We start from the raw sequence: 13,785 nt of genomic DNA on the forward strand, positions 1-13,785 counted from the left end.
GACATAAGCCTCAAAGCCCCAATCTTTTAAGAAAATACAGCTTAGGTTTGTCCAAACCATAGTTCATACGGTGTCATCTCAATGGAATTACGTGGTGTCCTATTTAAGGGAATGTGGTTGTCTCTAATGCCTAACCCCATAACGATAGTGGTAATTTGATAAGAGACATCACAGTATGCACGATATCCAATAGGGCGCGGATATGATAGTCGGACACACCATCACACTATGGTGTTCCACATGGCATGACTTGTGAAACAATTTTCACATTGTCTTAAATGTATACCTAACTCGCAACTCAAATTTATATTTACCTCCACGATCACATCATAGACATATTAGCCTCTTGTCACGACGATCTTCAACTTCATTCTGAAATTGCATTAAGTTTTTAATATTTCAGACTTGTGATTCATCAAGAAAATACACATGTATCTACTCAAATCATTAGTGATGTAATAAAATAATGATATCCACTATCTGCCTCAGCACTCATGGGACTGCGTACATCAAAATGTATTACTTCCAACAAGTCACTTGCTCGTTCCATCTCACTAAAAAATGAGGCCTTCAGTCATCTTGCATGTCTCAAGTGATTCAAAATCAAGTGATTCCAAACGATCCATCTACATGGAGTTTATTCATGCGTTTACACCAATAGGCATGGTTTGCATGTCTCAAACGATTCAAAAACGAGTGAGTCCAATGATCCATCAACATGGAGCTTCTTCATGCGTTTTATACCAGTATGACTCAAGCGACAGTGCCACGAGTAAGTGGTACTATCACTACTAATTTGTATCTTGTGGCATCAATATTATGAACATGTGTATCACTATGATCGAGATACAATAAACAATTCATTTTAGGTGCATGACCATTGAAGGTATTATTCAAGTAAGGAGAGTAATCATTATTATCTTTAAATGAATAACCGTATTGCAATAAACACGATCTAATCATGTCTATTCTCTACACAAACACCAAATAACAATTATTTAGGTTCAACACTAATCCCGATGGTAGAGGCAGCATGTGATGTTTGATCACAATAACCTTTGGAATTACTTCCAACACACATTGTCACCTTATCCTTTATAGTATCCGTTTATTTTGTAGCTATAGTTTCGAGTTACTAACACTTAGCACCTGAACCGGTATCGAATACCCTAGTGCTAATAGGAGTACTAGCAAGGTACACATAAATATCATGTATATCCAATATACTTTGTCTATGTTTCCAGCCTTCCTATCTACCAAGTACCTAGGGTAGTTCCTCTTCAGTGACCGTTCCCCTCATAACAAAAGCATTTAGTCTCGTGTTTGGGTTCAACCTTGGGTTTCTTTACAAGAGCGGCAACTGGTTTTCCATTCATGAAGTATCCCTTCTTCCACTTCCCTTCTTGAAACTAGTGGTTTTACTAACCATCAACAATTGATGCCCCCACTTGATTTATACTTTCGTGGTGTCAAACGTCGCGAATAACTCAGGTATCGTCTTGTGCATCCCTCATACGCTATAGTTCATCAAGAAGCTCTAGTAGCTTGGTGGCAGTCACTTTGGAAACTATGTCAATCACTATCTTATGTCAAAGATCAACTCCCACTCGATTCAAGTGATTGTAGTACCCAAACAATCTGAGCACATGCTCAATGATTGATCTTCTCTCCCTTACTTTACAGACCAAGAATTTTATAGGAGGTCTCATACATCTCAACATGTTCATGAGCCTGAAATCCTAATTTCAGCTCTTTGAACATCTCATATGGTCCGTGACGTTCAAAACGTCATGGGCGCCTCAATTCTAAGTTGTAAAGCATGACGCACTGAACTATCACGTAGTCATGAAAAACGTGTATGTCACATGTTGGCAACATCCATAGACAACGCTCGTGGGGGTAGCACACCGAGCGATGCGTTAAGGACATAAGACTGTTGTGCACCAATGAGGACAATCGTCAGTTTACGGACCCAGTCTGCATAATTGCTACTATCATCTTTCAACCTAGTTTTTTCTAGGAACATATCAAAATAGGGCATAATTTGGAAAGACATTTTGACTATGTTCGTGATAATGAGTTCAATTAATCATATTACTTAAGAGCTCCCACTCAAATTGACATCCCTCTAGTCATTCGAGTGACACATGATCCAAATTCACCAACTCAAGTCCGATCATCACTTGAGTTGAGTTGGATTCAATGGTGAACATCTCTATGTTGATCATATCTACTATATGACTCATGTTAGACCTTTTGGTCTCTTGTGTTCCGAGGCCATGTCTGTACATGGTAGGGTACTCAAGTTTAACCCGAGTTTTCAGTGTGTGTGAAACTGTCTTGCACCCGTTGTATGTGAACATGGAGTCTATCATACCCGATCATCTTGTGGTGTCTCGAAACGACAAACTATCGCAACGGTGCACACTCAGGGAGAACATAATTTTATCTTGCAATATTAGTGAGGGGTCACCTTATAATGCACCCTCGTACTAAGCAAAACAAGGTGCATAAAAGGATTAATATCACATGGAAATCATAAGTGACATGATATGACCACCATCTTGGGCTTTTGATCTCCATCACCAAAGCACCGACATGATCTCCATCATCACGAGCGCCACACCATGATCTCCATCATCATGATCTCCATCATTATTCTTCCATCGAGGTTGTCACTATGATGTCACTAGGCGCAAAATAATGAAAGACAACCCTATGGTTCGTGCCGGTTGCTGTAGCATCGACGTGCAAGTCGATATTTAACTATTACAACATGATCATATCATACATCTAATATATCATATCATGTCTTTGGCCATATCATATCATAACATACCCTGCAAAAACAAGATAGACATCCTCTAATTTATTGTTGCATGTTTGACGTGGATGCTATGGGTATCTAGCATGATCGCATCTTACTTATGCAAAACCACAACAGTGATACACAACTTTCTATTTAACCTTATCCTACGACTGCCTTTGTCAAATCCGATTCAACTAAGTAGGAGAAACAGACACCCGCCAACCACCTTTATGCAACAAGTTGCATGTTAGTCGATGGAACCGGTCTCTCGTAACTGTACGAGTAATCTTGGTCCGGCCGCTTCATCCAACAATACTGCCGAATCAAGAAAAGACTAAGGAGGGAAGAAATCTGAATATCAACGCCCACAAACTCCATTGTGTTCTACTCAAGATGTCATGTACGTATAGACCTAGCTCATGATGCCACTTTTAGGAAACGTTGTATGGGAAAGAAAAAATTTCCTACCCGCATACAATATCTATCCATGGTGGTGAGAATCTACGAGAGGAGAGATCGGGTCCACATACCCTTGTAGATCGCTAAGCGGAAGCGTTAAAGAACGCGGTTGATGTAGTGGTATGTCTTCTCGATCCAATCATGATCCGTGTCATGGCCTCCCGATCAAGTGCCCAACGAATGACACCTCCTCGTTCAGCACACATACAACTTGAGGACGTCTTTGCTTCCTCGATCTAGCGAGTGAGGGCGGAGTAGTAGATGAGTTCTCCAGCAACACGATGGCATGGTGGCGATTGTGGTGATGCTATCCCGGCAGGGCTACGCCTAGCGCTACCGAAAATGGAAATGGAGGAGAAAACGATCTAGGGAGATAGAGGGGCGCCAAGGGTTTTCTTTGTGCTCTTGGGGTGCCTCCTCTCTATATATAGGTGGAGGGGCGTGGGGAACAGCCCCTCCAAGCCCTAGGGTGCAACCAATGGGAGAGGAGGTGGAATGCTAGTCCCCATCCTTCCCTTCCATATAAAGGTTGACTTTCCACCTTTCCCAACTGCAGGCCCTTGAGGGACTTGTGCGCTTGGCCCAATAAGGCCACGATGTATCCCCTCAGCCCATACAAACCCTTGGGACATGGTGGAACCCTTGGTGGACTTTTGGACTGCTCCAAAAGTTTCCGAAACCTTCTAGAAGATTCCCGATACAGTACCGAAAAACCCGATACTTTTCCGGTAGCCAAAATATGACTTACCATATATAAATCTATACCTCCAGACCATTCGGAGCTCCTTGTGATGTCCGGGATATCATACGGGACTCCGAACAACTTTCGGTTACTACCACACATAACTAACTAATACCAAATTGTCACCAAACCTGAAGTGTGTAGACCCTGCGTGTTCGAGAACTATGCAGACATGACCGAGACACTCTCAGTCCAATAACCTATAGCGGGACCTGGATGTCCTTGTTGGCTCCGACACATTCTACGAATATATTTATCTGTTGAACCACGATGTCAAGGATTCAATAAATCCCTTATAGAATTCCCTTTGTCTATCGGTATGTTACTTCTGTGAGATTCGATTGTCGGTATCTCTATACCTAGTTCAACCTCATTACAAGAAAGTATCTTTACTCGTTCTGTAATACAAGATCTCATGACTAACTCCTCACTCACATTCTTGCAAGCTTCTTGTGATGTTGTATGACCGAGTGGGCCCTACAGATACCTTTTCGTCATACGGAGTGACAAATCCGAGTCTCGATTCACGCCAACCCAACAGACACCGTCGAAGATACCTGTAGAGCACCTTTATAGTCACCCAGTTACGTTTTGACGTTTGATACACACAAGGCATTCATCTGGTGTTCTGAAGTTGCATGATGTCATGGTCATAGGATCAGATACTTGACATGGAGAAAACTGTAGCAATAAAGTGAGACGATCAAATGCTACGTTCATTGTTTGGGTCTTGTCCATAACATCATTCTCTTAATGATGTGATCCCATTATCAAATGACAGCTCTTGTCTATGGTGAGGAAACCTTGACCATCTTTGATCAACGATCTAGTCCATTAGAGGCTCACTAGGGACAGTGTGTTGTCTATGTATCCACACATGTATTTGAGTTTCCAATCAATACAATTCTAGCATGGATAATAAACGATTATCATGAACAAGGAAATTTAATAATAACCAATTTATTATTGCCTCTAGGGCATATTTCCAATAAAAGACATGGTGCATGCAGTATAGCGAGGATCTCAAGGAGATATTGGCAGCAGAGAAGCAAATCGCGGTTCTGCACATGGATGAGGCAACGATGGCTGCCATGCATACCAACCCCCAGATCTTGGAGGAGCAGCTCATCATTGAGGCCACCATCAGGGCCTCGCGCACGGTCACCTACACACCGTTGGTTTCTATAAACGACAAATTGTGTTATTTTCTCAGGGGCACTATCGGTGCATTCGTAGAAGACTACAATGTGTTTTCTCAGCATTCCCATGCTTACCTCAGCTCCATAGCCGACATGTTGGTGCCAGGCAGGATTAGGCCACTCACCACTACAAGGGGTGCACCCACGGTGTGGAGGCCTCGCCCTCTTCCAAGTTGAAGGAGCCCATCATCATCGATATCTCCGACGAAGAGGAATACAAGTGCAGAAAAGCCTAGCTATGGCGTGGCAAAATGGACCTTCTGGCCTGGACACCCGACGCCACTAATATGGCGCCACTATTACAATATAGTGGTGGCATTGTAGACTACACCAACAGTATTTTGAATACCTATAGCGCTGAACAGAGTGGCACGCCGATACTTTCACATTTAGCTAATAAAAAATAGCACTACCTTCACAAAATAAATGTTGAAGGTATTCAAACAAGATGCTACCAGCTCCACAAACTAAATGTTTCAAGAAATTCACAAAGGAAAAGTACCAAATTCACTTCTCACTATACAATGTATCCATTTTTTCCCTCCCAACACTACCTAGTTTTTCCATGGACCAACTTAAGCTCACAAAGCTTATTCCTATTCATGTCCACCTCCATCATGTAATGGGCTTTTTCCGTCTTCGATTGAATGTTTTCAGACTTCAGGACTTCTATGTCCTTCTTGTAATGACTTATGTTAGTCCTTACAAAATTGACCTGATTATCGAGGCTGTAAATCTTATGAACGACAATAGTGTTGTCAACAATAATCTTATCCCTCTCCTTCTTCAGGGAATTATTAAACTCCTTCAAGACCTTGACACTACTCTCATGTGACGTGATTAGGTCGTGATTGGGCACGTCAATGTCACATGTCTTCTCCTCTTTGGGTGCTGGAGAAGGCGGAGCTCGTACGTATGCGTGACAAGAGTTTCAGAACATCAACAATTAATTACCCGATTACATATATTGATGATTGCAATGTGCTCATGCATGTTCTTTGTAATAATTATTGGGTTGTTGCTCACTTCACCTTTATCTTTGGCAACCACCAACTAGTGCTCAGAGGAGCCTTCCTAGATGCTAGAGTCGTCCATGATGTACCGTAAAAAATGAGAAGAACAAAGTTTCTCACTCAAACCTATCAAATGCATGACAAAGAACAATTAAGTTTCTACAAATTTGTAGATGACTTTTTTTAGCTTCTCCATTTTTTACGATCATGTTTCCAAATGAAAAACTAATTATGAGTGTGCTAGCTGCACTAAAGGAAGAGGTAGATTAATTTTGTAGATACCTATTTTTCCTATACAACTTTGAAAGTTTGATAGATAAATAATCACAAAGATGTGGATTTATTCATTCAATCTCTCACTGAAACCTACCAAATCCATGCCAAAAAGAACTAAGTTTCTACAAATGTTTAGATGACTTTTTTTTGCTTCTACATTTTTTACTATCATGTTTCCAAATGAGAAATTAATTATAAAAACAGGTTTGGTTTTTAAAAATGGGTCAGATCTAAAGCAAATATTTAGCTAACCAACAATCCTGAATTAATAAGCATTGAGCTCCAGCTAGCGGACTAGACAAACTGCAGTATTCTTAGAATACTTTAAAAATGATGAGCTACCAAACGAGGCCTTAAGAAACACCTACACTTTTGTATCTACATTTACAAAACAAACCTAGAACCCTAGTTGTCATCCGCATTCCTAAAACAAACTAGCTAGAACCGCATGACCTCTAAGAAACATCTCATAAGATTGGCTAAATTTGGCAACTACAATACTTCTTTATATACCTTTTCGGATATTATATCATGGGTCGCGTCGGAGGGGAGGGTTGCATCGGCAGGGAAGCATAGGGCGGGGCGGCATCAGGCGATGTCAGGTGCGACATTGGGCGGGGCATAAGGCGGGGCGGTGTTTGGCGGTGTCGGGCGGGGCAGCAATAGTGATCAGGAGGAGAATGAGGGGGTTGGGGCTCGATAGTGTGGGGAGTTAGACGCGCGGCGGGAATTAGACATATTAGTGCTCATGTAGGCCCAATGGGCCTAAAGTGCAAGGCGTGGGCAAATGTTCAATGCCAGCACTAATGAGATAGCTATGGCGTTCAGATTTGTCCAACGACGGTACTATTTGGAAATATTAGTGCTTATGTTAGTTAGAAACAGCGCGCCATGAACAAGAGTTATGGCTAGCCATTTCTCCAATAGTGATAGATTCGTTTTGTTAGCTTTATCACTACGGAGCTATGTTCAGCTAGCCATGCGTGTTAGTCATTTTTGGTTTACCTGTTGCATGTGCCCTCTTGCCTTTCGTTTAGAAAATCTAGTGAAATGTCAAATCTAATGCTACTTGCAATCTAACCATCTAGTATGTTGTATTGTGCAATGTTGTTCTTAGTTAACTGTTTCGTTCATTTGTTGGAGTGATCATTTAAATACTTAGTTAAGTTCCGCAATATGATGTTCGATTGTTCTTCATACAACTTTGTATTGGTGTGCGTGTGAGAATTAACTCGAATTTAGATGTACTAAATACACGTGTGTCGGGAATAGGATCCTAAGCCATAAGAATCTAGCATGTAACACATCATATCACTTTGCGGCCTCATGCACGGTAATCCCCATGGCTCCTACCTTACCTTGGTCAGGACCGTTTACGCCTTTTGGCTCATGTATATGAATATGGCTCTAGCTTCGTCACAGAACCTGGGTCGACATGTCTAGTTATAGATCCAAGTGGCACAAACATACAGCACCATGCATACATAACCCAACAATGTAGGTGTGGGTCAACACCGCGTGTAGAGGAGTCATAGAAAGCTACATGGACTCCATTACACCTCGTGAAATTTCCCCAAAGGGACATACACAGCAGCAAAGAAGGATACATGTGGGTCAATCAATGTGTGTGGAGCAGTAGCAAGCTACCAAGGATCAGTGGAAGCACTAAGAGGCATTTTCCTGTAGAGCAGGCTACCATAGGCATACAACTAAGTGTCGAATCCCCGACATACCAATGCATTTCAAACATACATACAACATCCGCGATATGCGTAGATACAACATGGCATCACAACATAAGTCTACAACACATTATTTTTTAAGTAGGCTCTGAAGAGCCAACATAGTATAATGTTACAAACAAGGAGGGTCACATGACCCAACATTGCGAGCATACAAACAACAAGCGGAAGTTACATGTGTGGGTACATACATCTACTAAAGCGGCTGGAAGAGCCTCAAAAGCTACAACGACCCTACTAAAGGAGCGAGACATACCCAAGCTAACCCGGTCAATAACGAACTTCGCGTGGAAAACCAACACTGAGACTGAAGTCTCCTCTACAACAATATAATTATGCAACCATGACTTACATCTGAACTATCTAGATATGCATCATTATCAACAAAGGGGGGTTGTGGAGCTTATTGCATCAAGCCAGCTTTGACGCTTTGCTAACCTGTACTACGACCATGAATTCTTTCTTTCAGATGGGATAGCGAACACGAGTCCACATATTCACCAAATCAATACACCACTATGGATCATCTCCCGTCACCTTACGAGAAGGCCATCCATAACACTCACACTTATCTTGCGCATTTAGAGTATCCATTTCGCTTGTCTATCAACCATCTAAGTATCCAAGTAGTCCATATCCGAGGACACGACTATTCAAACAGATCATTCACCCTGCACGGGTATACTTCTTCACACACGATCCCGCCACTTATCGCCATGTGCACGCCATGCACCTCGGAAACCTTCAACCGGAAGCCCAATGAGGGAGTCGGCCATGAAAGTTAACTTAAAGTGACTCACACCTAAGGTACTCGCCTATCTGAGTAGGAATACATAAAGGAAGTCCGACCGAGGTTTCCAATATGGCCTCAAACGTTGTGTGTAGGGCCCCAAGTCGGTCCAGACTGGGCCGTTCATCCACTTTGCAGGACCGACCACACCTACCGATGTTTCAAACTACTGCGACATCTGGACTGAGAACAAGGAAGTTAATAGGCCGAGAGTGGTCGAGATACTGGAACCCAATGTGCGGTAGTATCTTGTCTTGGAACACAAATACAAGATCTTAGGTCATAAGATTGGTTTCAATGACACAACCCACCATGTACTCCTACATGGCCTCTCATGACTACCTTTATCAAATCGGATTCACACACTTAGCTTTCACACAATAGGACATGATCACAACCATTCCAATTCATCACCCAGATGGGTCAGACCCGACATGACTCTAAGCATAGCAGGCACAGTAGGCAAGCATGTATGAGTAAGCACAACAGGGTTCAAGCAGTTGTTACTCATGCTAAGTGGTTTCAACTATTTACTGTGGAAATAACAGGTCATGCCAAGGAATGGGTTCAACTACCAAAACATATAATAGTTCAATTGTTGTTGTCCTAATGCAGTAAAAAAAGTAGGAGCGAGAGAGTTGGATTGTATCGGAATGCTCAAAGGGGTTTTTGCTTGCGTGACAGTTCTCAAGACAACCATGGGTCTTCACTAGTTTCAACGATCACAACATCGGAAGCATCGTCTACCAAGAGGTAACAACTCCAGCAAACAGAAAAAGAACAACATTTATGTCACGAAGATGCAACATTATGATGCATGAGCATGACATGGTACTCTGATCTTGATTGAACTAATGCATCTAGCAACAACATTAAATGATGTTGGTTTGAACCAAAGGTTCAATTCAAACTTCATATGTGTTTATTTTAATGGCATTTATATGAATTGTCGTAAACACAGGACACATGTTATTCTAACATGCTTGAAAATGGCATAAACACATTCTTTGGACTTTTCGGATAATGTTTCATATATAATTTATTTTCAACTGAGCTATGTTTAAATTTATATGGAATTTTGAAGTTTTAAATATTTTCTCGAATTCCCTCGATATTTTAATTACAAGAAATAGTTTTACTGCATCAGCATGAGGTCAGCCTGATGTCATCAGGTCAACTGACCCGGTCGACTCAAACCTGACCAGTGGAACTCACTAGTCAGTGTCTCAATTAATTAACAGAGTTAATTTTCATTAGTTTAGTCCTAACTAAATCAATTAGCACACAATGCCCACTGTTAGTCACTCATTTAATTAACCAGTGCTTAATTAACTTAGTTAAGCACCTAACCTAATCAAGCTAGGGATGGCCCCACCTATCACTTAACCAGAGAGGACAAACCTCTAGTTAGCGGGCCCAAACCCACCGGCGGCTCAACAATGGCGTGGCCCGAGTCGGCGGAGGGCCTTAGAAATCATTCTCCGATGACCAATCGAGCGGTGGAGGGGCTCTTCTTGGAGTTGGGAATCGCCTGCATCCATCTGAACTATCGGGAGCGGCTGCAGAGGCTTGAGCTGAAGGCAACGATAAAGCTAGCGGATGCCGGAGTTACGGGATCAACAGGTTTGGTGCTACGGCAAACAAACAGAGAAACAAAGGGGATATCATCGCTCTACACGTCACAACGATGCTGATGGACGCACCGGGGTGACGAAATGGTCACCGGAGCTGCGCCTGCGGTGAGCTCGAGCGGCGATGGCCTTCGGCCCCGATGGAATTGGGTGCTACGGCAGGCAATCGATGCGGGAAAGCGAGGGGAATGGGTCAGAGCCTTACGACGCGGCGAATGGAGCTGGTTGCATGGTCGGGGTACTCCTAGAGATAGCGAAACGACGACGACGTTGAAGCGGCCAGAGGTTGAAGATGATGTCGATGTCGGCGATGTAGGGTCCTTCGGGTTGATTCCTTCAACATGGGGACGAGGGCAACAAGGTGGAGCCGATGCGCACAACAGGAGGGCTTGGCGAGGCCAGCGACCACTGCAACAACGAGCAGTAGCGACGACAGCACTTGGCCATGGTGAGAAGAGAGCGAGGGAGAGGCGAGGGGAAGGAATGGATGGATCAGCGAGATGCGGACAAATCCACAGGGTCTATCCCCAGCGTCGACGTGCCTCACGGCAAGCAGGAGGTGGCCAAGCAGCAGTGCCTTTAGACATGCACGTGCGTCTCCTGCTCGCACGAGGAAGAAGGAGACCCCCTTGCCCCGGGTGGCTTGGCTGGCTTCTCTCTTGGGCCAGGTAAGCCAAGTAAGCTCCTTCTGTTTTATTTTATTTTTTTCTTTTGTTTTTCTATTTGTGCAATGCGTTTTTGATTTAGTAGAAATAATAAACCAATTTAGTAGAAATAATAAATCAATTTTGTGGTAACATAATGAATTATTCAGAACCGCACAACAACTTCACCAAAATTATTGGAGAAGTTATAATAGTTATATCATTTATTTAGCTCCAATTCAAGTAGCTTTGAATTAATTTAAAAATCTCAAAACGACTTTAAGAAATGTGCATCACGTGTGGTATCCAAAAATCATGGACATTCTTATGAAGGGCATTTTGGATTCACTGAAAGCATTTTAAGTTGAACCTATTTGAATATTATTTGGTGCTATGGTTTGATCATCCCCATTTGAAGTTCAAAAGAAAAACTAACATGTTCTAAAATGGTGATGCAATCAATTACAAGCAATTATTCTAGGGTTGTGACAACGTGAAACATATACAATTGCTATATTTCCTAGTTCTTAGCACGCTTGGCTTAGGTAAGTGGCTTGAATTAATCTGTTGGATCTGCAATGTGTTTATTTTATAACATATTTCACTGATAGTGACAAATATGTATCTTAAATATGTTGCAAGGGTAAACAATGGGAGACATTGAAGTTTACCATTGAGGTTCACACATACATTGTCCTTTGGATAATAGCACATTATTATGCAATTGTAGGAACCACTCTAAAATTAAGGTTTTCAATAATTTGTTCGTGCACGTGTAGGTCCTACTGTAATAGGTTTAGACCCACTCTTCGACCCTTTTTGCATGTGGCAAAATGACGGGTCCTTGAATACCTGTCAAATCAAGAAACTAAAAATATTGTTAAGATAAGGAAACTAGCTACGAAAAACAACAAGATGTCCGTCGGCACAAATGACGAAGACTTCAATGAACAATAGGATGGTGCCATCTCTTTTGCCTTGTCCTTTTCCCTTTGCATCATTTCAAATTTTCGAAAATATATTTATGTATATGTTTGTTTTTAGTCCTTTTCAAGGCAGTTTCATCGATGATTACGTCTCAAACCACTTGTATGCTCAAGAGGCGAAGAAGATATTCATACAACACCCACGGTATAATCTTCAAGTCTTCCTTAAGAGGACGAAGGATGGGCGGGCAATCATACACAGGCACTGGCCTAAAGTTGTGAGGACCTTCAACATCACCGAAGGATCAATATTATCCTTCTGCTTCAACACTTTGATAGACGGGACTCATCTCTCTATTACCCATCTACGATGATACTTAATTTCCAAAGGTTTTAGATGTTGCATTTGAAACTTTGCCTCTTGTGCAATGGGGTAGCTAGGTAGTCTATGCCTATATGATATTGCACCCCAATGTAATTCAGTTATGAAATCCTCGTTGTCATAATACAAATAACAAATATATTATGTGCTTGACATGAAATATTAATTTGATTACTAAATGGATTATAAATAATAGAGCAATTATGCTGATTATTGGGGTTCCTATTGCAGATGGTTTCTAAGAAAACCCCATGGGTGATGACCTCAACAAACTCACATGGTTTCTAGAAAGTTGGTGTGTTAGATTAGTGAACAGTCACACACGCCATCTGGTCAACAAATCTGTGTGTAAGGCCACCCTACCAAAATTGTTTTTCACATAATAAGTGTGTGTGATGGATAGCTCAATGCCCAATAGTTTCTTCTAGGCATCGTGATCGATGTATTGAATAACGCAATCGACATAATTATGACCATCGTGTGTGATGTCGAGCCCTATCACAAATGATGTTATGCAGAAAATTGTGTGTGATGTGCAATATGGAGAGAGACGTATCTTTGTGATTCCTTCTATGGGATGCTAGGCACATCTCACACAGCTTCTACAATATGTCTGTTTGTGATGGTACTCCCAATCACACATGCTCCATTTTGCCTAGCGTGTGTGACCGGACGGAGGAATCATCAAAGATTTTCTGTGTCATGTGGGGTAGACTCCCTATCACGCACACATGTAAGGTGATAGTTTAACATTGCATCACAGAAAGGGGGTAAAACCCATTTTGTATAGCACCTGGTTGCACTAGTGTGAACCCTATGGATTATACAAGGTCAGGACTTTGGCGTGGACGTGACGAGAAGTCTTGGAGTATAAATCAAGCCTTTGGTAGATGCAATCTTGATAACCTCACATCATACAGCTTTGGGAGTCCATCTTGTGGAGAATGAGGGCCCATTGGTCCAATCCGAGGAGCATGGGCGAATTATGCTAGTACCCCTTAGTCCAGGACGCCGACACTACTCAAGCGGGTGTCCATTGTTAATTATTTTTAATGTGTAATTATGATCGTTTTCGCTCTCTAGCTGGTCTCCTCCCAATCTATTTGCTAGCATTCATGTGTACTAAGTAGTAATACTACTTGTGCATCGAAAATCCTTAAACCCAAGTTGCT

The sequence above is a fragment of the Hordeum vulgare genome, chromosome 4H, assembly GCF_904849725.1.
Source record: "Hordeum vulgare subsp. vulgare chromosome 4H, MorexV3_pseudomolecules_assembly, whole genome shotgun sequence".
NCBI classification, from domain to species: domain Eukaryota; kingdom Viridiplantae; phylum Streptophyta; class Magnoliopsida; order Poales; family Poaceae; genus Hordeum; species Hordeum vulgare.